The 22,626-nt window shown below is 42.2% G+C and overlaps 36 non-coding genes across 36 annotated transcripts; all 36 read left to right on the top strand.

Annotated features, from left to right (window-relative positions):
• Positions 1-217: 217 nt before the first annotated feature.
• LOC145859631 (U4 spliceosomal RNA) lies at positions 218-353 on the top strand. The gene has a single exon (XR_014379877.1). It is a non-coding gene; the product is annotated as a U4 spliceosomal RNA (small nuclear RNA).
• Positions 354-750: 397 nt separating this feature from the next.
• On the top strand, positions 751-892 carry LOC123725676 (U4 spliceosomal RNA). Its single transcript, XR_006758193.2, has one exon. It is a non-coding gene; the product is annotated as a U4 spliceosomal RNA (small nuclear RNA).
• A 591-nt stretch (positions 893-1,483) lies between these two features.
• Positions 1,484-1,619, top strand: LOC123725744 (U4 spliceosomal RNA). Its single transcript, XR_006758258.1, has one exon. It is a non-coding gene; the product is annotated as a U4 spliceosomal RNA (small nuclear RNA).
• Positions 1,620-2,016: 397 nt separating this feature from the next.
• LOC123725681 (U4 spliceosomal RNA) lies at positions 2,017-2,158 on the top strand. Its single transcript, XR_006758198.2, has one exon. It is a non-coding gene; the product is annotated as a U4 spliceosomal RNA (small nuclear RNA).
• Positions 2,159-2,750: 592 nt separating this feature from the next.
• On the top strand, positions 2,751-2,886 carry LOC123725745 (U4 spliceosomal RNA). Its single transcript, XR_006758259.1, has one exon. It is a non-coding gene; the product is annotated as a U4 spliceosomal RNA (small nuclear RNA).
• A 397-nt stretch (positions 2,887-3,283) lies between these two features.
• On the top strand, positions 3,284-3,425 carry LOC123725680 (U4 spliceosomal RNA). Its single transcript, XR_006758197.2, has one exon. It is a non-coding gene; the product is annotated as a U4 spliceosomal RNA (small nuclear RNA).
• Positions 3,426-4,016: 591 nt separating this feature from the next.
• On the top strand, positions 4,017-4,151 carry LOC123725746 (U4 spliceosomal RNA). The gene has a single exon (XR_006758260.2). It is a non-coding gene; the product is annotated as a U4 spliceosomal RNA (small nuclear RNA).
• Positions 4,152-4,549: 398 nt separating this feature from the next.
• On the top strand, positions 4,550-4,691 carry LOC123725829 (U4 spliceosomal RNA). The gene has a single exon (XR_006758342.1). It is a non-coding gene; the product is annotated as a U4 spliceosomal RNA (small nuclear RNA).
• Positions 4,692-5,282: 591 nt separating this feature from the next.
• Positions 5,283-5,418, top strand: LOC123725686 (U4 spliceosomal RNA). Its single transcript, XR_006758202.2, has one exon. It is a non-coding gene; the product is annotated as a U4 spliceosomal RNA (small nuclear RNA).
• A 397-nt stretch (positions 5,419-5,815) lies between these two features.
• On the top strand, positions 5,816-5,957 carry LOC145859670 (U4 spliceosomal RNA). Its single transcript, XR_014379912.1, has one exon. It is a non-coding gene; the product is annotated as a U4 spliceosomal RNA (small nuclear RNA).
• A 591-nt stretch (positions 5,958-6,548) lies between these two features.
• LOC123725750 (U4 spliceosomal RNA) lies at positions 6,549-6,684 on the top strand. Its single transcript, XR_006758264.1, has one exon. It is a non-coding gene; the product is annotated as a U4 spliceosomal RNA (small nuclear RNA).
• Positions 6,685-7,081: 397 nt separating this feature from the next.
• Positions 7,082-7,223, top strand: LOC145859596 (U4 spliceosomal RNA). Its single transcript, XR_014379843.1, has one exon. It is a non-coding gene; the product is annotated as a U4 spliceosomal RNA (small nuclear RNA).
• A 592-nt stretch (positions 7,224-7,815) lies between these two features.
• Positions 7,816-7,951, top strand: LOC145859632 (U4 spliceosomal RNA). The gene has a single exon (XR_014379878.1). It is a non-coding gene; the product is annotated as a U4 spliceosomal RNA (small nuclear RNA).
• Positions 7,952-8,348: 397 nt separating this feature from the next.
• On the top strand, positions 8,349-8,490 carry LOC145859600 (U4 spliceosomal RNA). The gene has a single exon (XR_014379847.1). It is a non-coding gene; the product is annotated as a U4 spliceosomal RNA (small nuclear RNA).
• A 591-nt stretch (positions 8,491-9,081) lies between these two features.
• LOC145859651 (U4 spliceosomal RNA) lies at positions 9,082-9,217 on the top strand. Its single transcript, XR_014379897.1, has one exon. It is a non-coding gene; the product is annotated as a U4 spliceosomal RNA (small nuclear RNA).
• Positions 9,218-9,614: 397 nt separating this feature from the next.
• LOC145859599 (U4 spliceosomal RNA) lies at positions 9,615-9,756 on the top strand. Its single transcript, XR_014379846.1, has one exon. It is a non-coding gene; the product is annotated as a U4 spliceosomal RNA (small nuclear RNA).
• A 592-nt stretch (positions 9,757-10,348) lies between these two features.
• LOC145859633 (U4 spliceosomal RNA) lies at positions 10,349-10,484 on the top strand. The gene has a single exon (XR_014379879.1). It is a non-coding gene; the product is annotated as a U4 spliceosomal RNA (small nuclear RNA).
• Positions 10,485-10,881: 397 nt separating this feature from the next.
• Positions 10,882-11,023, top strand: LOC145859594 (U4 spliceosomal RNA). Its single transcript, XR_014379841.1, has one exon. It is a non-coding gene; the product is annotated as a U4 spliceosomal RNA (small nuclear RNA).
• Positions 11,024-11,614: 591 nt separating this feature from the next.
• LOC123725753 (U4 spliceosomal RNA) lies at positions 11,615-11,750 on the top strand. Its single transcript, XR_006758267.2, has one exon. It is a non-coding gene; the product is annotated as a U4 spliceosomal RNA (small nuclear RNA).
• A 396-nt stretch (positions 11,751-12,146) lies between these two features.
• Positions 12,147-12,288, top strand: LOC145859616 (U4 spliceosomal RNA). The gene has a single exon (XR_014379863.1). It is a non-coding gene; the product is annotated as a U4 spliceosomal RNA (small nuclear RNA).
• Positions 12,289-12,879: 591 nt separating this feature from the next.
• On the top strand, positions 12,880-13,015 carry LOC145859655 (U4 spliceosomal RNA). Its single transcript, XR_014379901.1, has one exon. It is a non-coding gene; the product is annotated as a U4 spliceosomal RNA (small nuclear RNA).
• Positions 13,016-13,412: 397 nt separating this feature from the next.
• LOC145859595 (U4 spliceosomal RNA) lies at positions 13,413-13,554 on the top strand. Its single transcript, XR_014379842.1, has one exon. It is a non-coding gene; the product is annotated as a U4 spliceosomal RNA (small nuclear RNA).
• A 591-nt stretch (positions 13,555-14,145) lies between these two features.
• LOC145859656 (U4 spliceosomal RNA) lies at positions 14,146-14,281 on the top strand. The gene has a single exon (XR_014379902.1). It is a non-coding gene; the product is annotated as a U4 spliceosomal RNA (small nuclear RNA).
• A 397-nt stretch (positions 14,282-14,678) lies between these two features.
• On the top strand, positions 14,679-14,820 carry LOC145859601 (U4 spliceosomal RNA). The gene has a single exon (XR_014379848.1). It is a non-coding gene; the product is annotated as a U4 spliceosomal RNA (small nuclear RNA).
• Positions 14,821-15,411: 591 nt separating this feature from the next.
• On the top strand, positions 15,412-15,547 carry LOC145859657 (U4 spliceosomal RNA). Its single transcript, XR_014379903.1, has one exon. It is a non-coding gene; the product is annotated as a U4 spliceosomal RNA (small nuclear RNA).
• Positions 15,548-15,944: 397 nt separating this feature from the next.
• Positions 15,945-16,086, top strand: LOC145859606 (U4 spliceosomal RNA). Its single transcript, XR_014379853.1, has one exon. It is a non-coding gene; the product is annotated as a U4 spliceosomal RNA (small nuclear RNA).
• A 592-nt stretch (positions 16,087-16,678) lies between these two features.
• LOC145859634 (U4 spliceosomal RNA) lies at positions 16,679-16,814 on the top strand. The gene has a single exon (XR_014379880.1). It is a non-coding gene; the product is annotated as a U4 spliceosomal RNA (small nuclear RNA).
• A 397-nt stretch (positions 16,815-17,211) lies between these two features.
• Positions 17,212-17,353, top strand: LOC123725826 (U4 spliceosomal RNA). Its single transcript, XR_006758339.2, has one exon. It is a non-coding gene; the product is annotated as a U4 spliceosomal RNA (small nuclear RNA).
• A 592-nt stretch (positions 17,354-17,945) lies between these two features.
• Positions 17,946-18,081, top strand: LOC145859635 (U4 spliceosomal RNA). The gene has a single exon (XR_014379881.1). It is a non-coding gene; the product is annotated as a U4 spliceosomal RNA (small nuclear RNA).
• Positions 18,082-18,478: 397 nt separating this feature from the next.
• LOC145859667 (U4 spliceosomal RNA) lies at positions 18,479-18,620 on the top strand. Its single transcript, XR_014379909.1, has one exon. It is a non-coding gene; the product is annotated as a U4 spliceosomal RNA (small nuclear RNA).
• A 591-nt stretch (positions 18,621-19,211) lies between these two features.
• On the top strand, positions 19,212-19,347 carry LOC145859617 (U4 spliceosomal RNA). The gene has a single exon (XR_014379864.1). It is a non-coding gene; the product is annotated as a U4 spliceosomal RNA (small nuclear RNA).
• Positions 19,348-19,737: 390 nt separating this feature from the next.
• Positions 19,738-19,879, top strand: LOC145859612 (U4 spliceosomal RNA). The gene has a single exon (XR_014379859.1). It is a non-coding gene; the product is annotated as a U4 spliceosomal RNA (small nuclear RNA).
• Positions 19,880-20,471: 592 nt separating this feature from the next.
• LOC145859653 (U4 spliceosomal RNA) lies at positions 20,472-20,607 on the top strand. Its single transcript, XR_014379899.1, has one exon. It is a non-coding gene; the product is annotated as a U4 spliceosomal RNA (small nuclear RNA).
• Positions 20,608-21,004: 397 nt separating this feature from the next.
• Positions 21,005-21,146, top strand: LOC145859668 (U4 spliceosomal RNA). Its single transcript, XR_014379910.1, has one exon. It is a non-coding gene; the product is annotated as a U4 spliceosomal RNA (small nuclear RNA).
• A 591-nt stretch (positions 21,147-21,737) lies between these two features.
• LOC145859636 (U4 spliceosomal RNA) lies at positions 21,738-21,873 on the top strand. The gene has a single exon (XR_014379882.1). It is a non-coding gene; the product is annotated as a U4 spliceosomal RNA (small nuclear RNA).
• A 397-nt stretch (positions 21,874-22,270) lies between these two features.
• Positions 22,271-22,412, top strand: LOC123725813 (U4 spliceosomal RNA). The gene has a single exon (XR_006758326.2). It is a non-coding gene; the product is annotated as a U4 spliceosomal RNA (small nuclear RNA).
• The last annotated feature ends 214 nt before the right edge of the window (positions 22,413-22,626 follow it).

Below are 22,626 nucleotides of genomic sequence, written 5' to 3' on the forward strand. Positions count from 1 at the left end.
CCAAAGGGCTTTGCTCTCGATATTGGTTTTGTACAGGAAAAAAGGTAACATCTATTGAACAAGGACCCCACCTTGCCATTAATTACATGCAATCAAGAATCCACCAAAGTGTTAGGTAGGGGCTAACTGCTAGACATACCAATGTAACAAAAAAATAATACAGTTTGCTGAAAGCTGTGCGAGATACTGCAAACAGTTTGAGTAGCTGTATCCTGATATTCTTTCGCAGAGGCGATATCATAACCTGTGAGGTCCAGCTGAGGAGTGATTATTGCTGGTTGAAAACTTATCCCAAAACCCTGCTTGGAATGACTTGAAATATAGTCAGAAGTAGTCTTGGGGAGAATAGACTCAGCAACAGGGGGGTTTGGGCCCACACTTTCAGCTTTGCCCTCACACTGCCTCTAATTCTTGCAAGAAGTAAGGTACCCAAAGCCAGGTTATACACTTTTTCTTGCCTCCACTAGGTTGAGTTGAAAAGGTTTTGGGTTTGTGACCCATTGCAGCTGAGCCAGTGCTGCAGATTACCCAAAATGCTTTGCTCTCGATATAGTTTTTTTTACTACTGGAAAAAAGTAACATCTATTGTATAAGTACCCCACCTTGCCATGAATTACATGTGATCAAGAATCCACCAAAGTGTTAAGTAGGGGGCGAACTTCTAGACATTCCAATGTAAAAACACAATAATACCGTTAACGGAGAAGCTGTGCAAGACACTGCAAACAGTTTGAGTAGCTGTAATTTGACAGTCTTTTGCAGTGGCGATATCATAGCCTATGAAGTCCATCTGAGCCGTGATTATTGCTGGTTGAAAACTTAACCCAATACCCCGCTTGGGGCGACTTGAAATATAGTCATTCCTGGCAATTTTTGATAGTCTCATGTGAGACTGCTATATATGTGAAAGAGAAGATAGTGCCAAGTCCAAAGATGGACTGCATCAAACTCATTTCCTCTTCAAAATGTTTGATGTTTCAGCAGACAGGTGAACATTATCTTGCAACTAGGTAGAAACAGAAAAAAGGTGGCAGTAGCATACGCTGTGTCAGAAGTAGTGTTGGGGAGAATAAACTCAGCAATAGAGGGTTTGGGCCCACAATTTCAGCTTTGCCCCGACACTGCCTCTAATTGTTGCAAGAAGTAAGTTAACCAAAGCCACTTTACACACTTCTTCTTGCCTCCACTAGAGGCAGCGACAGCAAGATTTAATTGAAAGGGTTTTGGGTTCGCGACCCATTGCAGCTGAGCCAGTGGTGCTGATTACCCAAAGTGCTTTGCTCTCGATATTGGTTTTGTACAGGAAAAAAGGTAACATCTATGGAACAAGGACCCCACCTTGCCATTAATTACATGCAATCAAGAATCCACCAAAGTGTTAGGTAGGGGCTAAGTGCTAGACATACCAATGTAACAAAAAATAATACAGTTTGCTGAAAGCTGTGCGAGATACTGCAAACAGTTTGAGTAGCTGTATCCTGATATTCTTTCGCAGAGGCGATATCATAACCTGTGAGGTCCAGCTGAGGAGTGATTATTGCTGGTTGAAAACTTATCCCAAAACCCTGCTTGGAATGACTTGAAATATAGTCAGAAGTAGTCTTGGGGAGAATAGACTCAGCAACAGGGGGGTTTGGGCCCACACTTTCAGCTTTGCCCTCACACTGCCTCTAATTCTTGCAAGAAGTAAGGTACCCAAAGCCAGGTTATACACTTTTTCTTGCCTCCACTAGGTTGAGTTGAAAAGGTTTTGGGTTTGTGACCCATTGCAGCTGAGCCAGTGCTGCAGATTACCCAAAATGCTTTGCTCTCGATATAGTTTTTTTTACTACTGGAAAAAAGTAACATCTATTGTATAAGTACCCCACCTTGCCATGAATTACATGTGATCAAGAATCCACCAAAGTGTTAAGTAGGGGGCGAACTTCTAGACATTCCGATGTAAAAACACAATAATACCGTTAACGGAGAAGATGTGCAAGACACTGCAAACAGTTTGAGTAGCTTTAATTTGACATTCTTTTGCAGTGGCGATATCATAGCCTATGAAGTCCATCTGAGGCGTGGTTATTGCTGGTTGAAAACTTAACCCAATACCCCGCTTGGGGCGACTTCAAATATAGTCATCCCTGGCAATATTTGATAATCTCATGTGAGACTGCTATATATGTGAAAAAGAAGATAGTGCCAAGACCAAAGATGGACTGCATCAAACTCATTTCCACTTCAAAATGTTTCATGTTTCAGCAGACAGGTGAACATTATCTTGCAACTAGGTAGAAACAGAAAAAAGGTGGCAGTAGCATACGCTGTGTCAGAAGTAGTGTTGGGGAGAATAAACTCAGCAATAGAGGGTTTGGGCCCACAATTTCAGCTTTGCCCCGACACTGCCTCTAATTGTTGCAAGAAGTAAGTTAACCAAAGCCACTTTACACACTTCTTCTTGCCTCCACTAGAGGCAGCGACAGCAAGATTTAATTGAAAAGGTTTTGGGTTCGCGACCCATTGCAGCTGAGCCAGTGGTGATGATTACCCAAAGGGCTTTGCTCTCGATATTGGTTTTGTACAGGAAAAAAGGTAACATCTATTGAACAAGGACCCCACCTTGCCATTAATTACATGCAATCAAGAATCCACCAAAGTGTTAGGTAGGGGCTAACTGCTAGACATACCAATGTAACAAAAAAATAATACAGTTTGCTGAAAGCTGTGCGAGATACTGCAAACAGTTTGAGTAGCTGTATCCTGATATTCTTTCGCAGAGGCGATATCATAACCTGTGAGGTCCAGCTGAGGAGTGATTATTGCTGGTTGAAAACTTATCCCAAAACCCTGCTTGGAATGACTTGAAATATAGTCAGAAGTAGTCTTGGGGAGAATAGACTCAGCAACAGGGGGGTTTGGGCCCACACTTTCAGCTTTGCCCTCACACTGCCTCTAATTCTTGCAAGAAGTAAGGTACCCAAAGCCAGGTTATACACTTTTTCTTGCCTCCACTAGGTTGAGTTGAAAAGGTTTTGGGTTTGTGACCCATTGCAGCTGAGCCAGTGCTGCAGATTACCCAAAATGCTTTGCTCTCGATATAGTTTTTTTTACTACTGGAAAAAAGTAACATCTATTGTATAAGTACCCCACCTTGCCATGAATTACATGTGATCAAGAATCCACCAAAGTGTTAAGTAGGGGGCGAACTTCTAGACATTCCAATGTAAAAACACAATAATACCGTTAACGGAGAAGCTGTGCAAGACACTGCAAACAGTTTGAGTAGCTGTAATTTGACAGTCTTTTGCAGTGGCGATATCATAGCCTATGAAGTCCATCTGAGCCGTGATTATTGCTGGTTGAAAACTTAACCCAATACCCCGCTTGGGGCGACTTGAAATATAGTCATTCCTGGCAATTTTTGATAGTCTCATGTGAGACTGCTATATATGTGAAAGAGAAGATAGTGCCAAGTCCAAAGATGGACTGCATCAAACTCATTTCCTCTTCAAAATGTTTGATGTTTCAGCAGACAGGTGAACATTATCTTGCAACTAGGTAGAAACAGAAAAAAGGTGGCAGTAGCATACGCTGTGTCAGAAGTAGTGTTGGGGAGAATAAACTCAGCAATAGAGGGTTTGGGCCCACAATTTCAGCTTTGCCCCGACACTGCCTCTAATTGTTGCAAGAAGTAAGTTAACCAAAGCCACTTTACACACTTCTTCTTGCCTCCACTAGAGGCAGTGACAGCAAGATTTAATTGAAAAGGTTTTGGGTTCGCGACCCATTGCAGCTGAGCCAGTGGTGCTGATTACCCAAAGTGCTTTGCTCTCGATATTGCTTTTGTACAGGAAAAAAGGTAACATCTATGGAACAAGGACCCCACCTTGCCATTAATTACATGCAATCAAGAATCCACCAAAGTGTTAGGTAGGGGCTAACTGCTAGACATACCAATGTAACAAAAAATAATACAGTTTGCTGAAAGCTGTGCGAGATACTGCAAACAGTTTGAGTAGCTGTATCCTGAAATTCTTTCGCAGAGGCGATATCATAACCTGTGAGGTCCAGGTGAGGAGTGATTATTGCTGGTTGAAAACTTATCCCAAAACCCTGCTTGGAATGACTTGAAATATAGTCAGAATTAGTCTTGGGGAGAATAGACTCAGCAACAGGGGGGTTTGGGCCCACACTTTCAGCTTTGCCCTCACACTGCCTCTAATTCTTGCAAGAAGTAAGGTACCCAAAGCCAGGTTATACACTTTTTCTTGCCTCCACTAGGTTGAGTTGAAAAGGTTTTGGGTTTGTGACCCATTGCAGCTGAGCCAGTGCTGCAGATTACCCAAAATGCTTTGCTCTCGATATAGTTTTTTTTACTACTGGAAAAAAGTAACATCTATTGTATAAGTACCCCACCTTGCCATGAATTACATGTGATCAGGAATCCACCAAAGTGTTAAGTAGGGGGCGAACTTCTAGACATTCCGATGTAAAAACACAATAATACCGTTAACGGAGAAGCTGTGCAAGACACTGCAAACAGTTTGAGTAGCTGTAATTTGACATTCTTTTGCAGTGGCGATATCATAGCCTATGAAGTCCATCTGAGGCGTGATTATTGCTGGTTGAAAACTTAACCCAATACCCCGCTTGGGGCGACTTGAAATATAGTCATCCCTGGCAATTTTTGATAGTCTCATGTGAGACTGCTATATATGTGAAAGAGAAGATAGTGCCAAGACCAAAGATGGACTGCATCAAACTCATTTCCTCTTCAAAATGTTTGATGTTTCAGCAGACAGGTGAACATTATCTTGCAACTAGGTAGAAACAGAATAAAGGTGGCAGTAGCATACGCTGTGTCAGAAGTAGTGTTAGGGAGAATAAACTCAGCAATAGAGGGTTTGGGCCCACAATTTCAGCTTTGCCCCGACACTGCCTCTAATTGTTGCAAGAAGTAAGTTAACCAAAGCCACTTTACACACTTCTTCTTGCCTCCACTAGAGGCAGTGACAGCAAGATTTAATTGAAAAGGTTTTGGGTTCGCGACCCATTGCAGCTGAGCCAGTGGTGCTGATTACCCAAAGTGCTTTGCTCTCGATATTGCTTTTGTACAGGAAAAAAGGTAACATCTATGGAACAAGGACCCCACCTTGCAATTAATTACATGCAATCAAGAATCCACCAAAGTGTTAGGTAGGGGCTAACTGCTAGACATACCAATGTAACAAAAAATAATACAGTTTGCTGAAAGCTGTGCGAGATACTGCAAACAGTTTGAGTAGCTGTATCCTGATATTCTTTCGCAGAGGCGATATCATAACCTGTGAGGTCCAGCTGAGGAGTGATTATTGCTGGTTGAAAACTTATCCCAAAACCCTGCTTGGAATGACTTGAAATATAGTCAGAAGTAGTCTTGGGGAGAATAGACTCAGCAACAGGGGGGTTTGGGCCCACACTTTCAGCTTTGCCCTCACACTGCCTCTAATTCTTGCAAGAAGTAAGGTACCCAAAGCCAGGTTATACACTTTTTCTTGCCTCCACTAGGTTGAGTTGAAAAGGTTTTGGGTTTGTGACCCATTGCAGCTGAGCCAGTGCTGCAGATTACCCAAAATGCTTTGCTCTCGATATAGTTTTTTTTACTACTGGAAAAAAGTAACATCTATTGTATAAGTACCCCACCTTGCCATGAATTACATGTGATCAAGAATCCACCAAAGTGTTAAGTAGGGGGCGAACTTCTAGACATTCCGATGTAAAAACACAATAATACCGTTAACGGAGAAGCTGTGCAAGACACTGCAAACAGTTTGAGTAGCTGTAATTTGACATTCTTTTGCAGTGGCGATATCATAGCCTATGAAGTCCATCTGAGGCGTGATTATTGCTGGTTGAAAACTTAACCCAATACCCCGCTTGGGGCGACTTGAAATATAGTCATCCCTGGCAATTTTTGATAGTCTCATGTGAGACTGCTATATATGTGAAAGAGAAGATAGTGCCAAGACCAAAGATGGACTGCATCAAACTCATTTCCTCTTCAAAATGTTTGATGTTTCAGCAGACAGGTGAACATTATCTTGCAACTAGGTAGAAACAGAAAAAAGGTGGCAGTAGCATACGCTGTGTCAGAAGTAGTGTTGGGGAGAATAAACTCAGCAATAGAGGGTTTGGGCCCACAATTTCAGCTTTGCCCCGACACTGCCTCTAATTGTTGCAAGAAGTAAGTTAACCAAAGCCACTTTACACACTTCTTCTTGCCTCCACTAGAGGCAGTGACAGCAAGATTTAATTGAAAAGGTTTTGGGTTCGCGACCCATTGCAGCTGAGCCAGTGGTGCTGATTACCCAAAGTGCTTTGCTCTCGATATTGCTTTTGTACAGGAAAAAAGGTAACATCTATGGAACAAGGACCCCACCTTGCCATTAATTACATGCAATCAAGAATCCACCAAAGTGTTAGGTAGGGGCTAACTGCTAGACATACCAATGTAACAAAAAATAATACAGTTTGCTGAAAGCTGTGCGAGATACTGCAAACAGTTTGAGTAGCTGTATCCTGATATTCTTTCGCAGAGGCGATATCATAACCTGTGAGGTCCAGCTGAGGAGTGATTATTGCTGGTTGAAAACTTATCCCAAAACCCTGCTTGGAATGACTTGAAATATAGTCAGAAGTAGTCTTGGGGAGAATAGACTCAGCAACAGGGGGGTTTGGGCCCACACTTTCAGCTTTGCCCTCACACTGCCTCTAATTCTTGCAAGAAGTAAGGTACCCAAAGCCAGGTTATACACTTTTTCTTGCCTCCACTAGGTTGAGTTGAAAAGGTTTTGGGTTTGTGACCCATTGCAGCTGAGCCAGTGCTGCAGATTACCCAAAATGCTTTGCTCTCGATATAGTTTTTTTTACTACTGGAAAAAAGTAACATCTATTGTATAAGTACCCCACCTTGCCATGAATTACATGTGATCAAGAATCCACCAAAGTGTTAAGTAGGGGGCGAACTTCTAGACATTCCGATGTAAAAACACAATAATACCGTTAACGGAGAAGCTGTGCAAGACACTGCAAACAGTTTGAGTAGCTTTAATTTGACATTCTTTTGCAGTGGCTATATCATAGCCTATGAAGTCTATCTGAGGCGTGATTATTGCTGGTTGAAAACTTAACCCAATACCCCGCTTGGGGCGACTTGAAATATAGTCATCTATGGCAATTTTTGATAGTCTCATGTGAGACTGCTATATATGTGAAAGCGAAGATAGTGCCAAGACCAAAGATGGACTGCATCAAACTCATTTCCTCTTCAAAATGTTTGATGTTTCAGCAGACAGGTGAACATTATCTTGCAACTAGGTAGAAAAAGAAAAAAGGTGGCAGTAGCATACGCTGTGTCAGAAGTAGTGTTGGGGAGAATAAACTCAGCAATAGAGGGTTTGGGCCCACAATTTCAGCTTTGCCCCGACACTGCCTCTAATTGTTGCAAGAAGTAAGTTAACCAAAGCCACTTTACACACTTCTTCTTGCCTCCACTAGAGGCAGCGACAGCAAGATTTAATTGAAAAGGTTTTGGGTTCGCGACCCATTGCAGCTGAGCCAGTGGTGATGATTACCCAAAGGGCTTTGCTCTCGATATTGGTTTTGTACAGGAAAAAAGGTAACATCTATTGAACAAGGACCCCACCTTGCCATTAATTACATGCAATCAAGAATCCACCAAAGTGTTAGGTAGGGGCTAACTGCTAGACATACCAATGTAACAAAAAAATAATACAGTTTGCTGAAAGCTGTGCGAGATACTGCAAACAGTTTGAGTAGCTGTATCCTGATATTCTTTCGCAGAGGCGATATCATAACCTGTGAGGTCCAGCTGAGGAGTGATTATTGCTGGTTGAAAACTTATCCCAAAACCCTGCTTGGAATGACTTGAAATATAGTCAGAAGTAGTCTTGGGGAGAATAGACTCAGCAACAGGGGGGTTTGGGCCCACACTTTCAGCTTTGCCCTCACACTGCCTCTAATTCTTGCAAGAAGTAAGGTACCCAAAGCCAGGTTATACACTTTTTCTTGCCTCCACTAGGTTGAGTTGAAAAGGTTTTGGGTTTGTTACCCATTGCAGCTGAGCCAGTGCTGCAGATTACCCAAAATGCTTTGCTCTCGATATAGTTTTTTTTACTACTGGAAAAAAGTAACATCTATTGTATAAGTACCCCACCTTGCCATGAATTACATGTGATCAAGAATCCACCAAAGTGTTAAGTAGGGGGCGAACTTCTAGACATTCCGATGTAAAAACACAATAATACCATTAACGGAGAAGCTGTGCAAGACACTGCAAACACTTTGAGTAGCTTTAATTTGACATTCTTTTGCAGTGGCGATATCATAGCCTATGAAGTCCATCTGAGGCGTGATTATTGCTGGTTGAAAACTTAACCCAATACCCCGCTTGGGGCGACTTCAAATATAGTCATCCCTGGCAATATTTGATAGTCTCATGTGAGACTGCTATATATGTGAAAAAGAAGATAGTGCCAAGACCAAAGATGGACTGCGTCAAACTCATTTCCACTTCAAAATGTTTCATGTTTCAGAAGACAGGTGAACATTTTCTTGCAACTAGGTAGAAAAAGAAAAAAGGTGGCAGTAGCATACGCTGTGTCAGAAGTAGTGTTGGGGAGAATAAACTCAGCAATAGAGGGTTTGGGCCCACAATTTCAGCTTTGCCCCGACACTGCCTCTAATTGTTGCAAGAAGTAAGTTAACCAAAGCCACTTTACACACTTCTTCTTGCCTCCACTAGAGGCAGCGACAGCAAGATTTAATTGAAAAGGTTTTGGGTTCGCGACCCATTGCAGCTGAGCCAGTGGTGATGATTACCCAAAGGGCTTTGCTCTCGATATTGGTTTTGTACAGGAAAAAAGGTAACATCTATGGAACAAGGACCCCACCTTGCCATTAATTACATGCAATCAAGAATCCACCAAAGTGTTAGGTAGGGGCTAAGTGCTAGACATACCAATGTAACAAAAAATAATACAGTTTGCTGAAAGCTGTGCGAGATACTGCAAACAGTTTGAGTAGCTGTATCCTGATATTCTTTCGCAGAGGCGATATCATAACCTGTGACGTCCAGCTGAGGAGTGATTATTGCTGGTTGAAAACTTATCCCAAAACCCTGCTTGGAATGACTTGAAATATAGTCAGAAGTAGTCTTGGGGAGAATAGACTCAGCAACAGGGGGGTTTGGGCCCACACTTTCAGCTTTGCCCTCACACTGCCTCTAATTCTTGCAAGAAGTAAGGTACCCAAAGCCAGGTTATACACTTTTTCTTGCCTCCACTAGGTTGAGTTGAAAAGGTTTTGGGTTTGTGACCCATTGCAGCTGAGCCAGTGCTGCAGATTACCCAAAATGCTTTGCTCTCGATATAGTTTTTTTTACTACTGGAAAAAAGTAACATCTATTGTATAAGTACCCCACCTTGCCATGAATTACATGTGATCAAGAATCCACCAAAGTGTTAAGTAGGGGGCGAACTTCTAGACATTCCGATGTAAAAACACAATAATACCGTTAACGGAGAAGATGTGCAAGACACTGCAAACAGTTTGAGTAGCTTTAATTTGACATTCTTTTGCAGTGGCGATATCATAGCCTATGAAGTCCATCTGAGGCGTGATTATTGCTGGTTGAAAACTTAACCCAATACCCCGCTTGGGGCGACTTCAAATATAGTCATCCCTGGCAATATTTGATAATCTCATGTGAGACTGCTATATATGTGAAAAAGAAGATAGTGCCAAGACCAAAGATGGACTGCATCAAACTCATTTCCACTTCAAAATGTTTCATGTTTCAGCAGACAGGTGAACATTATCTTGCAACTAGGTAGAAACAGAAAAAAGGTGGCAGTAGCATACGCTGTGTCAGAAGTAGTGTTGGGGAGAATAAACTCAGCAATAGAGGGTTTGGGCCCACAATTTCAGCTTTGCCCCGACACTGCCTCTAATTGTTGCAAGAAGTAAGTTAACCAAAGCCACTTTACACACTTCTTCTTGCCTCCACTAGAGGCAGCGACAGCAAGATTTAATTGAAAAGGTTTTGGGTTCGCGACCCATTGCAGCTGAGCCAGTGGTGATGATTACCCAAAGGGCTTTGCTCTCGATATTGGTTTTGTACAGGAAAAAAGGTAACATCTATTGAACAAGGACCCCACCTTGCCATTAATTACATGCAATCAAGAATCCACCAAAGTGTTAGGTAGGGGCTAACTGCTAGACATACCAATGTAACAAAAAAATAATACAGTTTGCTGAAAGCTGTGCGAGATACTGCAAACAGTTTGAGTAGCTGTATCCTGATATTCTTTCGCAGAGGCGATATCATAACCTGTGAGGTCCAGCTGAGGAGTGATTATTGCTGGTTGAAAACTTATCCCAAAACCCTGCTTGGAATGACTTGAAATATAGTCAGAAGTAGTCTTGGGGAGAATAGACTCAGCAACAGGGGGGTTTGGGCCCACACTTTCAGCTTTGCCCTCACACTGCCTCTAATTCTTGCAAGAAGTAAGGTACCCAAAGCCAGGTTATACACTTTTTCTTGCCTCCACTAGGTTGAGTTGAAAAGGTTTTGGGTTTGTGACCCATTGCAGCTGAGCCAGTGCTGCAGATTACCCAAAATGCTTTGCTCTCGATATAGTTTTTTTTACTACTGGAAAAAAGTAACATCTATTGTATAAGTACCCCACCTTGCCATGAATTACATGTGATCAAGAATCCACCAAAGTGTTAAGTAGGGGGCGAACTTCTAGACATTCCGATGTAAAAACACAATAATACCGTTAACGGAGAAGCTGTGCATGACACTGCAAACAGTTTGAGTAGCTTAAATGTGACATTCTTTTGCAGTGGCGATATCATAGCCTATGAAGTCCATCTGAGGCGTGATTATTGCTGGTTGAAAACTTAACCCAATACCACGCTTGGGGCGACTTGAAATATAGTCTTCCCTGGCAATTTTTGATAGTCTTATGTGAGACTGCTATATATGTGAAAGAGAAGATAGTGCCAAGACCAAAGATGGACTGCATCAAACTAATTTCCTCTTCAAAATGTTTGATGTTTCAGCAGACAGCTGAACATTATCTTGCAACTAGGTAGAAACAGAAAAAAGGTGGCAGTAGCATACGCTGTGTCAGAAGTAGTGTTGGGGAGAATAAACTCAGCAATAGAGGGTTTGGGCCCACAATTTCAGCTTTGCCCCGACACTGCCTCTAATTGTTGCAAGAAGTAAGTTAACCAAAGCCACTTTACACACTTCTTCTTGCCTCCACTAGAGGCAGCGACAGCAAGATTTAATTGAAAAGGTTTTGGGTTCGCGACCCATTGCAGCTGAGCCAGTGGTGATGATTACCCAAAGGGCTTTGCTCTCGATATTGGTTTTGTACAGGAAAAAAGGTAACATCTATGGAACAAGGACCCCACCTTGCCATTAATTACATGCAATCAAGAATCCACCAAAGTGTTAGGTAGGGGCTAACTGCTAGACATACCAATGTAACAAAAAATAATACAGTTTGCTGAAAGCTGTGCAGGATACTGCAAACAGTTTGAGTAGCTGTATCCTGATATTCTTTCGCAGAGGCGATATCATAACCTGTGAGGTCCAGCTGAGGAGTGATTATTGCTGGTTGAAAACTTATCCCAAAACCCTGCTTGGAATGACTTGAAATATAGTCAGAAGTAGTCTTGGGGAGAATAGACTCAGCAACAGGGGGGTTCGGGCCCACACTTTCAGCTTTGCCCTCACACTGCCTCTAATTCTTGCAAGAAGTAAGGTACCCAAAGCCAGGTTCTACACTTTTTCTTGCCTACACTAGGTTGAGTTGAAAAGGTTTTGGGTTTGTGACCCATTGCAGCTGAGCCAGTGCTGCAGATTACCCAAAATGCTTTGCTCTCGATATAGTTTTTTTTACTACTGGAAAAAGTAACATCTATTGTATAAGTACCCCACCTTGCCATGAATTACATGTGATCAAGAATCCACCAAAGTGTTAAGTAGGGGGCGAACTTCTAGACATTCCGATGTAAAAACACAATAATACCGTTAACGGAGAAGCTGTGCATGACACTGCAAACAGTTTGAGTAGCTTTAATTTCAAATTCTTTTGCAGTGGTGATATCATAGCCTATGAAGTCCATCTCAGGCCTGATTATTGCTGGTTGAAAACTTAACCCAATACCACGCTTGAGGCGACTTGAAATATAGTCTTCCCTGGCAATTTTTGATAGTCTTATGTGAGACTGCTATATATGTGAAAGAGAAGATAGTGCCAAGACCAAAGATGGACTGCATCAAACTAATTTCCTCTTCAAAATGTTTGATGTTTCAGCAGACAGCTGAACATTATCTTGCAACTAGGTAGAAACAGAAAAAAGGTGGCAGTAGCATACGCTGTGTCAGAAGTGGTGTTGGGGAGAATAAACTCAGCAATAGAGGGTTTGGGCCCACAATTTCAGCTTTGCCCCGACACTGCCTCTAATTGTTGCAAGAAGTAAGTTAACCAAAGCCACTTTACACACTTCTTCTTGCCTCCACTAGAGGCAGCGACAGCAAGATTTAATTGAAAGGGTTTTGGGTTCGCGACCCATTGCAGCTGAGCCAGTGGTGCTGATTACCCAAAGTGCTTTGCTCTCGATATTGGTTTTGTACAGGAAAAAAGGTAACATCTATGGAACAAGGACCCCACCTTGCCATTAATTACATGCAATCAAGAATCCACCAAAGTGTTAGGTAGGGGCTAACTGCTAGACATACCAATGTAACAAAAAATAATACAGTTTGCTGAAAGCTGTGCAGGATACTGCAAACAGTTTGAGTAGCTGTATCCTGATATTCTTTTGCAGACGCGATATCATAACCTGTGAGGTCCAGCTGAGGAGTGATTATTGCTGGTTGAAAACTTATCCCAAAACCCTGCTTGGAATGACTTGAAATATAGTCAGAAGTAGTCTTGGGGAGAATAGACTCAGCAACAGGGGGGTTCGGGCCCACACTTTCAGCTTTGCCCTCACACTGCCTCTAATTCTTGCAAGAAGTAAGGTACCCAAAGCCAGGTTCTACACTTTTTCTTGCCTCCACTAGGTTGAGTTGAAAAGGTTTTGGGTTTGTGACCCATTGCAGCTGAGCCAGTGCTGCAGATTACCCAAAATGCTTTGCTCTCGATATAGTTTTTTTTACTACTGGAAAAAAGTAACATCTATTGTATAAGTACCCCACCTTGCCATGAATTACATGTGATCAAGAATCCACCAAAGTGTTAAGTAGGGGGCGAACTTCTAGACATTCCGATGTAAAAACACAATAATACCGTTAACGGAGAAGCTGTGCATGACACTGCAAACAGTTTGAGTAGCTTTAATGTGACATTCTTTTGCAGTGGCGATATCATAGCCTATGAAGTCCATCTGAGGCGTGATTATTGCTGGTTGAAAACTTAACCCAATACCACGCTTGGGGCGACTTGAAATATAGTCTTCCCTGGCAATTTTTGATAGTCTTATGTGAGACTGCTATATATGTGAAAGAGAAGATAGTGCCAAGACCAAAGATGGACTGCATCAAACTAATTTCCTCTTCAAAATGTTTGATGTTTCAGCAGACAGCTGAACATTATCTTGCAACTAGGTAGAAACAGAAAAAAGGTGGCAGTAGCATACGCTGTGTCAGAAGTGGTGTTGGGGAGAATAAACTCAGCAATAGAGGGTTTGGGCCCACAATTTCAGCTTTGCCCCGACACTGCCTCTAATTGTTGCAAGAAGTAAGTTAACCAAAGCCACTTTACACACTTCTTCTTGCCTCCACTAGAGGCAGCGACAGCAAGATTTAATTGAAAGGGTTTTGGGTTCGCGACCCATTGCAGCTGAGCCAGTGGTGCTGATTACCCAAAGTGCTTTGCTCTCGATATTGGTTTTGTACAGGAAAAAAGGTAACATCTATGGAACAAGGACCCCACCTTGCCATTAATTACATGCAATCAAGAATCCACCAAAGTGTTAGGTAGGGGCTAACTGCTAGACATACCAATGTAACAAAAAATAATACAGTTTGCTGAAAGCTGTGCAGGATACTGCAAACAGTTTGAGTAGCTGTATCCTGATATTCTTTTGCAGACGCGATATCATAACCTGTGAGGTCCAGCTGAGGAGTGATTATTGCTGGTTGAAAACTTATCCCAAAACCCTGCTTGGAATGACTTGAAATATAGTCAGAAGTAGTCTTGGGGAGAATAGACTCAGCAACAGGGGGGTTCGGGCCCACACTTTCAGCTTTGCCCTCACACTGCCTCTAATTCTTGCAAGAAGTAAGGTACCCAAAGCCAGGTTCTACACTTTTTCTTGCCTACACTAGGTTGAGTTGAAAAGGTTTTGGGTTTGTGACCCATTGCAGCTGAGCCAGTGCTGCAGATTACCCAAAATGCTTTGCTCTCGATATAGTTTTTTTTACTACTGGAAAAAAGTAACATCTATTGTATAAGTACCCCACCTTGCCATGAATTACATGTGATCAAGAATCCACCAAAGTGTTAAGTAGGGGGCGAACTTCTAGACATTCCGATGTAAAAACACAATAATACCGTTAACGGAGAAGCTGTGCATGACACTGCAAACAGTTTGAGTAGCTTTAATGTGACATTCTTTTGCAGTGGCGATATCATAGCCTATGAAGTCCATCTGAGGCGTGATTATTGCTGGTTGAAAACTTAACCCAATACCACGCTTGGGGCGACTTGAAATATAGTTTTCCCTGGCAATTTTTGATAGTCTTATGTGAGACTGCTATATATGTGAAAGAGAAGATAGTGCCAAGACCAAAGATGGACTGCATCAAACTAATTTCCTCTTCAAAATGTTTGATGTTTCAGCAGACAGCTGAACATTATCTTGCAACTAGGTAGAAACAGAAAAAAGGTGGCAGTAGCATACGCTGTGTCAGAAGTGGTGTTGGGGAGAATAAACTCAGCAATAGAGGGTTTGGGCCCACAATTTCAGCTTTGCCCCGACACTGCCTCTAATTGTTGCAAGAAGTAAGTTAACCAAAGCCACTTTACACACTTCTTCTTGCCTCCACTAGAGGCAGCGACAGCAAGATTTAATTGAAAGGGTTTTGGGTTCGCGACCCATTGCAGCTGAGCCAGTGGTGCTGATTACCCAAAGTGCTTTGCTCTCGATATTGGTTTTGTACAGGAAAAAAGGTAACATCTATGGAACAAGGACCCCACCTTGCCATTAATTACATGCAATCAAGAATCCACCAAAGTGTTAGGTAGGGGCTAACTGCTAGACATACCAATGTAACAAAAAATAATACAGTTTGCTGAAAGCTGTGCAGGATACTGCAAACAGTTTGAGTAGCTGTATCCTGATATTCTTTTGCAGACGCGATATCATAACCTGTGAGGTCCAGCTGAGGAGTGATTATTGCTGGTTGAAAACTTATCCCAAAACCCTGCTTGGAATGACTTGAAATATAGTCAGAAGTAGTCTTGGGGAGAATAGACTCAGCAACAGGGGGGTTCGGGCCCACACTTTCAGCTTTGCCCTCACACTGCCTCTAATTCTTGCAAGAAGTAAGGTACCCAAAGCCAGGTTCTACACTTTTTCTTGCCTCCACTAGGTTGAGTTGAAAAGGTTTTGGGTTTGTGACCCATTGCAGCTGAGCCAGTGCTGCAGATTACCCAAAATGCTTTGCTCTCGATATATATTTTTTTACTACTGGAAAAAAGTAACATCTATTGTATAAGTACCCCACCTTGCCATGAATTACATGTGATCAAGAATCCACCAAAGTGTTAAGTAGGGGGCGAACTTCTAGACATTCCGATGTAAAAACACAATAATACCGTTAACGGAGAAGCTGTGCATGACACTGCAAACAGTTTGAGTAGCTTTAATTTGACATTCTTTTGCAGTGGTGATATCATAGCCTATGAAGTCCATCTGAGGCCTGATTATTGCTGGTTGAAAACTTAACCCAATACCCCGCTTGGGGCGACTTGAAATATAGTCTTACCTGGCAATTTTTGATAGTCTTATGTGAGACTGCTGTATATGTGAAAGAGAAGATAGTGCCAAGACCAAAGATGGACTGCATCAAACTAATTTCCTCTTCAAAATGTTTGATGTTTCAGCAGACAGCTGAACATTATCTTGCAACTAGGTAGAAACAGAAAAAAGGTGGCAGTAGCATACGCTGTGTCAGAAGTAGTGTTGGGGAGAATAAACTCAGCAATAGAGGGTTTGGGCCCACAATTTCAGCTTTGCCCCGACACTGCCTCTAATTGTTGCAAGAAGTAAGTTAACCAAAGCCACTTTACACACTTCTTCTTGCCTCCACTAGAGGCAGCGACAGCAAGATTTAATTGAAAAGGTTTTGGGTTCGCGACCCATTGCAGCTGAGCCAGTGGTGATGATTACCCAAAGGGCTTTGCTCTCGATATTGGTTTTGTACAGGAAAAAAGGTAACATCTATTGAACAAGGACCCCACCTTGCCATTAATTACATGCAATCAAGAATCCACCAAAGTGTTAGGTAGGGGCTAACTGCTAGACATACCAATGTAACAAAAAAATAATACAGTTTGCTGAAAGCTGTGCGAGATACTGCAAACAGTTTGAGTAGCTGTATCCTGATATTCTTTCGCAGAGGCGATATCATAACCTGTGAGGTCCAGCTGAGGAGTGATTATTGCTGGTTGAAAACTTATCCCAAAACCCTGCTTGGAATGACTTGAAATATAGTCAGAAGTAGTCTTGGGGAGAATAGACTCAGCAACAGGGGGGTTTGGGCCCACACTTTCAGCTTTGCCCTCACACTGCCTCTAATTCTTGCAAGAAGTAAGGTACCCAAAGCCAGGTTATACACTTTTTCTTGCCTCCACTAGGTTGAGTTGAAAAGGTTTTGGGTTTGTGACCCATTGCAGCTGAGCCAGTGCTGCAGATTACCCAAAATGCTTTGCTCTCGATATAGTTTTTTTTACTACTGGAAAAAAGTAACATCTATTGTATAAGTACCCCACCTTGCCATGAATTACATGTGATCAAGAATCCACCAAAGTGTTAAGTAGGGGGCGAACTTCTAGACATTCCGATGTAAAAACACAATAATACCGTTAACGGAGAAGCTGTGCAAGACACTGCAAACAGTTTGAGTAGCTGTAATTTGACATTCTTTTGCAGTGGCGATATCATAGCCTATGAAGTCCATCTGAGGCGTGATTATTGCTGGTTGAAAACTTAACCCAATACCCCGCTTGGGGCGACTTGAAATATAGTCATCCCTGGCAATTTTTGGTAGTCTCATGTGAGACTGCTATATATGTGAAAGAGAAGATAGTGCCAAGACCAAAGATGGACTGCATCAAACTCATTTCCTCTTCAAAATGTTTGATGTTTCAGCAGACAGGTGAACATTATCTTGCAACTAGGTAGAAACAGAAAAAAGGTGGCAGTAGCATACGCTGTGTCAGAAGTAGTGTTGGGGAGAATAAACTCAGCAATAGAGGTTTTGGGCCCACAATTTCAGCTTTGCCCCGACACTGCCTCTAATTGTTGCAAGAAGTAAGTTAACCAAAGCCACTTTACACACTTCTTCTTGCCTCCACTAGAGGCAGCGACAGCAAGATTTAATTGAAAAGGTTTTGGGTTCGCGACCCATTGCAGCTGAGCCAGTGGTGATGATTACCCAAAGGGCTTTGCTCTCGATATTGGTTTTGTACAGGAAAAAAGGTAACATCTATTGAACAAGGACCCCACCTTGCCATTAATTACATGCAATCAAGAATCCACCAAAGTGTTAGGTAGGGGCTAACTGCTAGACATACCAATGTAACAAAAAAATAATACAGTTTGCTGAAAGCTGTGCGAGATACTGCAAACAGTTTGAGTAGCTGTATCCTGATATTCTTTCGCAGAGGCGATATCATAACCTGTGAGGTCCAGCTGAGGAGTGATTATTGCTGGTTGAAAACTTATCCCAAAACCCTGCTTGGAATGACTTGAAATATAGTCAGAAGTAGTCTTGGGGAGAATAGACTCAGCAACAGGGGGGTTTGGGCCCACACTTTCAGCTTTGCCCTCACACTGCCTCTAATTCTTGCAAGAAGTAAGGTACCCAAAGCCAGGTTATACACTTTTTCTTGCCTCCACTAGGTTGAGTTGAAAAGGTTTTGGGTTTGTGACCCATTGCAGCTGAGCCAGTGCTGCAGATTACCCAAAATGCTTTGCTCTCGATATAGTTTTTTTTACTACTGGAAAAAAGTAACATCTATTGTATAAGTACCCCACCTTGCCATGAATTACATGTGATCAAGAATCCACCAAAGTGTTAAGTAGGGGGCGAACTTCTAGACATTCCGATGTAAAAACACAATAATACCGTTAACGGAGAAGCTGTGCAAGACACTGCAAACAGTTTGAGTAGCTTTAATTTGACATTCTTTTGCAGTGGCGATATCATAGCCTATGAAGTCCATCTGAGGCGTGATTATTGCTGGTTGAAAACTTAACCCAATACCCCGCTTGGGGCGACTTCAAATATAGTCATCCCTGGCAATTTTTGATAGTCTCATGTGAGACTGCTATATATGTGAAAAAGAAGATAGTGCCAAGACCAAAGATGGACTGCATCAAACTCATTTCCTCTTCAAAATGTTTGATGTTTCAGCAGACAGGTGAACATTATCTTGCAACTAGGTAGAAACAGAAAAAAGGTGGCAGTAACATACGCTGTGTCAGAAGTAGTGTTGGGGAGAATAAACTCAGCAATAGAGGGTTTGGGCCCACAATTTCAGCTTTGCCCCGACACTGCCTCTAATTGTTGCAAGAAGTAAGTTAACCAAAGCCACTTTACACACTTCTTCTTGCCTCCACTAGAGGCAGTGACAGCAAGATTTAATTGAAAAGGTTTTGGGTTCGCGACCCATTGCAGCTGAGCCAGTGGTGCTGATTACCCAAAGTGCTTTGCTCTCGATATTGGTTTTGTACAGGAAAAAAGGTAACATCTATGGAACAAGGACCCCACCTTGCCATTAATTACATGCAATCAAGAATCATCCAAAGTGTTAGGTAGGGGCTAACTGCTAGACATACCAATGTAACAAAAAATAATACAGTTTGCTGAAAGCTGTGCGAGATACTGCAAACAGTTTGAGTAGCTGTATCCTGATATTCTTTCGCAGAGGCTATATCATAACCTGTGAGGTCCAGCTGAGGAGTGATTATTGCTGGTTGAAAACTTATCCCAAAACCCTGCTTGGAATGACTTGAAATATAGTCAGAAGTAGTCTTGGGGAGAATAGACTCAGCAACAGGGGGGTTTGGGCCCACACTTTCAGCTTTGCCCTCACACTGCCTCTAATTCTTGCAAGAAGTAAGGTACCCAAAGCCAGGTTATACACTTTTTCTTGACACCACTAGGTTGAGTTGAAAAGGTTTTGGGTTTGTGACCCATTGCAGCTGAGCCAGTGCTGCAGATTACCCAAAATGCTTTGCTCTCGATATAGTTTTTTTTACTACTGGAAAAAGTAACATCTATTGTATAAGTACCCCACCTTGCCATGAATTACATGTGATCAATAATCCACCAAAGTGTTAAGTAGGGGGCGAACTTCTAGATATTCCGATGTAAAAACACAATAATACCGTTAACGGAGAAGCTGTGCAAGACACTGCAAACAGTTTGAGTTATTTGACATTCTTTTGCAGTGTCGATATCATAGTGTATGAAGTCCATCTGAGGCGTGATTATTGCTGGTTGAAAACTTAACCCAATACCCCGCTTGGGGCGACTTGAAATATAGTCAACCCTGGCAATTTTTGATAGTCTCATGTGAGACTGCTATATATGTGAAAGAGAAGATAGTGCCAAGACCAAAGATGGACTGCATCAAACTCATTTCCTCTTCAAAATGTTTGATGTTTCAGCAGACAGGTGAACATTATCTTGCAACTAGGTAGAAACAGAAAAAAGGTGGCAGTAGCATACGCTGTGTCAGAAGTAGTGTTGGGGAGAATAAACTCAGCAATAGAGGGTTTGGGCCCACAATTTCAGCTTTGCCCCGACACTGCCTCTAATTGTTGCAAGAAGTAAGTTAACCAAAGCCACTTTACACACTTCTTCTTGCCTCCACTAGAGGCAGCGACAGCAAGATTTAATTGAAAAGGTTTTGGGTTCGCGACCCATTGCAGCTGAGCCAGTGGTGATGATTACCCAAAGTGCTTTGCTCTCGATATTGGTTTTGTACAGGAAAAAAGGTAACATCTATCGAACAAGGACCCCACCTTGCCATTAATTACATGCAATCAAGAATCCACCAAAGTGTTAGGTAGGGGCTAACTGCTAGACATACCAATGTAACAAAAAAATAATACAGTTTGCTGAAAGCTGTGCGAGATACTGCAAACAGTTTGAGTAGCTGTATCCTGATATTCTTTCGCAGAGGCGATATCATAACCTGTGAGGTCCAGCTGAGGAGTGATTATTGCTGGTTGAAAACGTATCCCAAAACCCTGCTTGGAATGACTTGAAATATAGTCAGAAGTAGTCTTGGGGAGAATAGACTCAGCAACAGGGGGGTTTGGGCCCACACTTTCAGCTTTGCCCTCACACTGCCTCTAATTCTTGCAAGAAGTAAGGTACCCAAAGCCAGGTTATACACTTTTTCTTGCCTCCACTAGGTTGAGTTGAAAAGGTTTTGGGTTTGTGACCCATTGCAGCTGAGCCAGTGCTGCAGATTACCCAAAATGCTTTGCTCTCGATATAGTTTTTTTTACTACTGGAAAAAAGTAACATCTATTGTATAAGTACCCCACCTTGCCATGAATTACATGTGATCAAGAATCCACCAAAGTGTTAAGTAGGGGGCGAACTTCTAGACATTCCGATGTAAAAACACAATAATACCGTTAACGGAGAAGCTGTGCAAGACACTGCAAACAGTTTGAGTAGCTTTAATTTGACATTCTTTTGCAGTGGCGATATCATAGCCTATGAAGTCCATCTGAGGCGTGATTATTGCTGGTTGAAAACTTAACCCAATACCCCGCTTGGGGCGACTTCAAATATAGTCATCCCTGGCAATTTTTGATAGTCTCATGTGAGACTGCTATATATGTGAAAAAGAAGATAGTGCCAAGACCAAAGATGGACTGCATCAAACTCATTTCCTCTTCAAAATGTTTGATGTTTCAGCAGACAGGTGAACATTATCTTGCAACTAGGTAGAAACAGAAAAAAGGTGGCAGTAACATACGCTGTGTCAGAAGTAGTGTTGGGGAGAATAAACTCAGCAATAGAGGGTTTGGGCCCACAATTTCAGCTTTGCCCCGACACTGCCTCTAATTGTTGCAAGAAGTAAGTTAACCAAAGCCACTTTACACACTTCTTCTTGCCTCCACTAGAGGCAGCGACAGCAAGATTTAATTGAAAAGGTTTTGGGTTCGCGACCCATTGCAGCTGAGCCAGTGGTGCTGATTACCCAAAGTGCTTTGCTCTCGATATTGGTTTTGTACAGGAAAAAAGGTAACATCTATGGAACAAGGACCCCACCTTGCCATTAATTACATGCAATCAAGAATCATCCAAAGTGTTAGGTAGGGGCTAACTGCTAGACATACCAATGTAACAAAAAATAATACAGTTTGCTGAAAGCTGTGCGAGATACTGCAAACAGTTTGAGTAGCTGTATCCTGATATTCTTTCGCAGAGGCGATATCATAACCTGTGAGGTCCAGCTGAGGAGTGATTATTGCTGGTTGAAAACTTATCCCAAAACCCTGCTTGGAATGACTTGAAATATAGTCAGAAGTAGTCTTGGGGAGAATAGACTCAGCAACAGGGGGGTTTGGGCCCACACTTTCAGCTTTGCCCTCACACTGCCTCTAATTCTTGCAAGAAGTAAGGTACCCAAAGCCAGGTTATACACTTTTTCTTGCCTCCACTAGGTTGAGTTGAAAAGGTTTTGGGTTTGTGACCCATTGCAGCTGAGCCAGTGCTGCAGATTACCCAAAATGCTTTGCTCTCGATATAGTTTTTTTTACTACTGGAAAAAAGTAACATCTATTGTATAAGTACCCCACCTTGCCATGAATTACATGTGATCAAGAATCCACCAAAGTGTTAAGTAGGGGGCGAACTTCTAGACATTCCGATGTAAAAACACAATAATACCGTTAACGGAGAAGCTGTGCAAGACACTGCAAACAGTTTGAGTAGCTTTAATTTGACATTCTTTTGCAGTGGCGATATCATAGCCTATGAAGTCCATCTGAGGCGTGATTATTGCTGGTTGAAAACTTAACCCAATACCCCGCTTGGGGCGACTTCAAATATAGTCATCCCTGGCAATTTTTGATAGTCTCATGTGAGACTGCTATATATGTGAAAAAGAAGATAGTGCCAAGACCAAAGATGGACTGCATCAAACTCATTTCCTCTTCAAAATGTTTGATGTTTCAGCAGACAGGTGAACATTATCTTGCAACTAGGTAGAAACAGAAAAAAGGTGGCAGTAACATACGCTGTGTCAGAAGTAGTGTTGGGGAGAATAAACTCAGCAATAGAGGGTTTGGGCCCACAATTTC

Source organism: Salmo salar, chromosome 12 (assembly GCF_965601325.2).
Source record: "Salmo salar chromosome 12, fSalSal1, whole genome shotgun sequence".
Classification (NCBI taxonomy): Eukaryota; Metazoa; Chordata; class Actinopteri; order Salmoniformes; family Salmonidae; genus Salmo; species Salmo salar.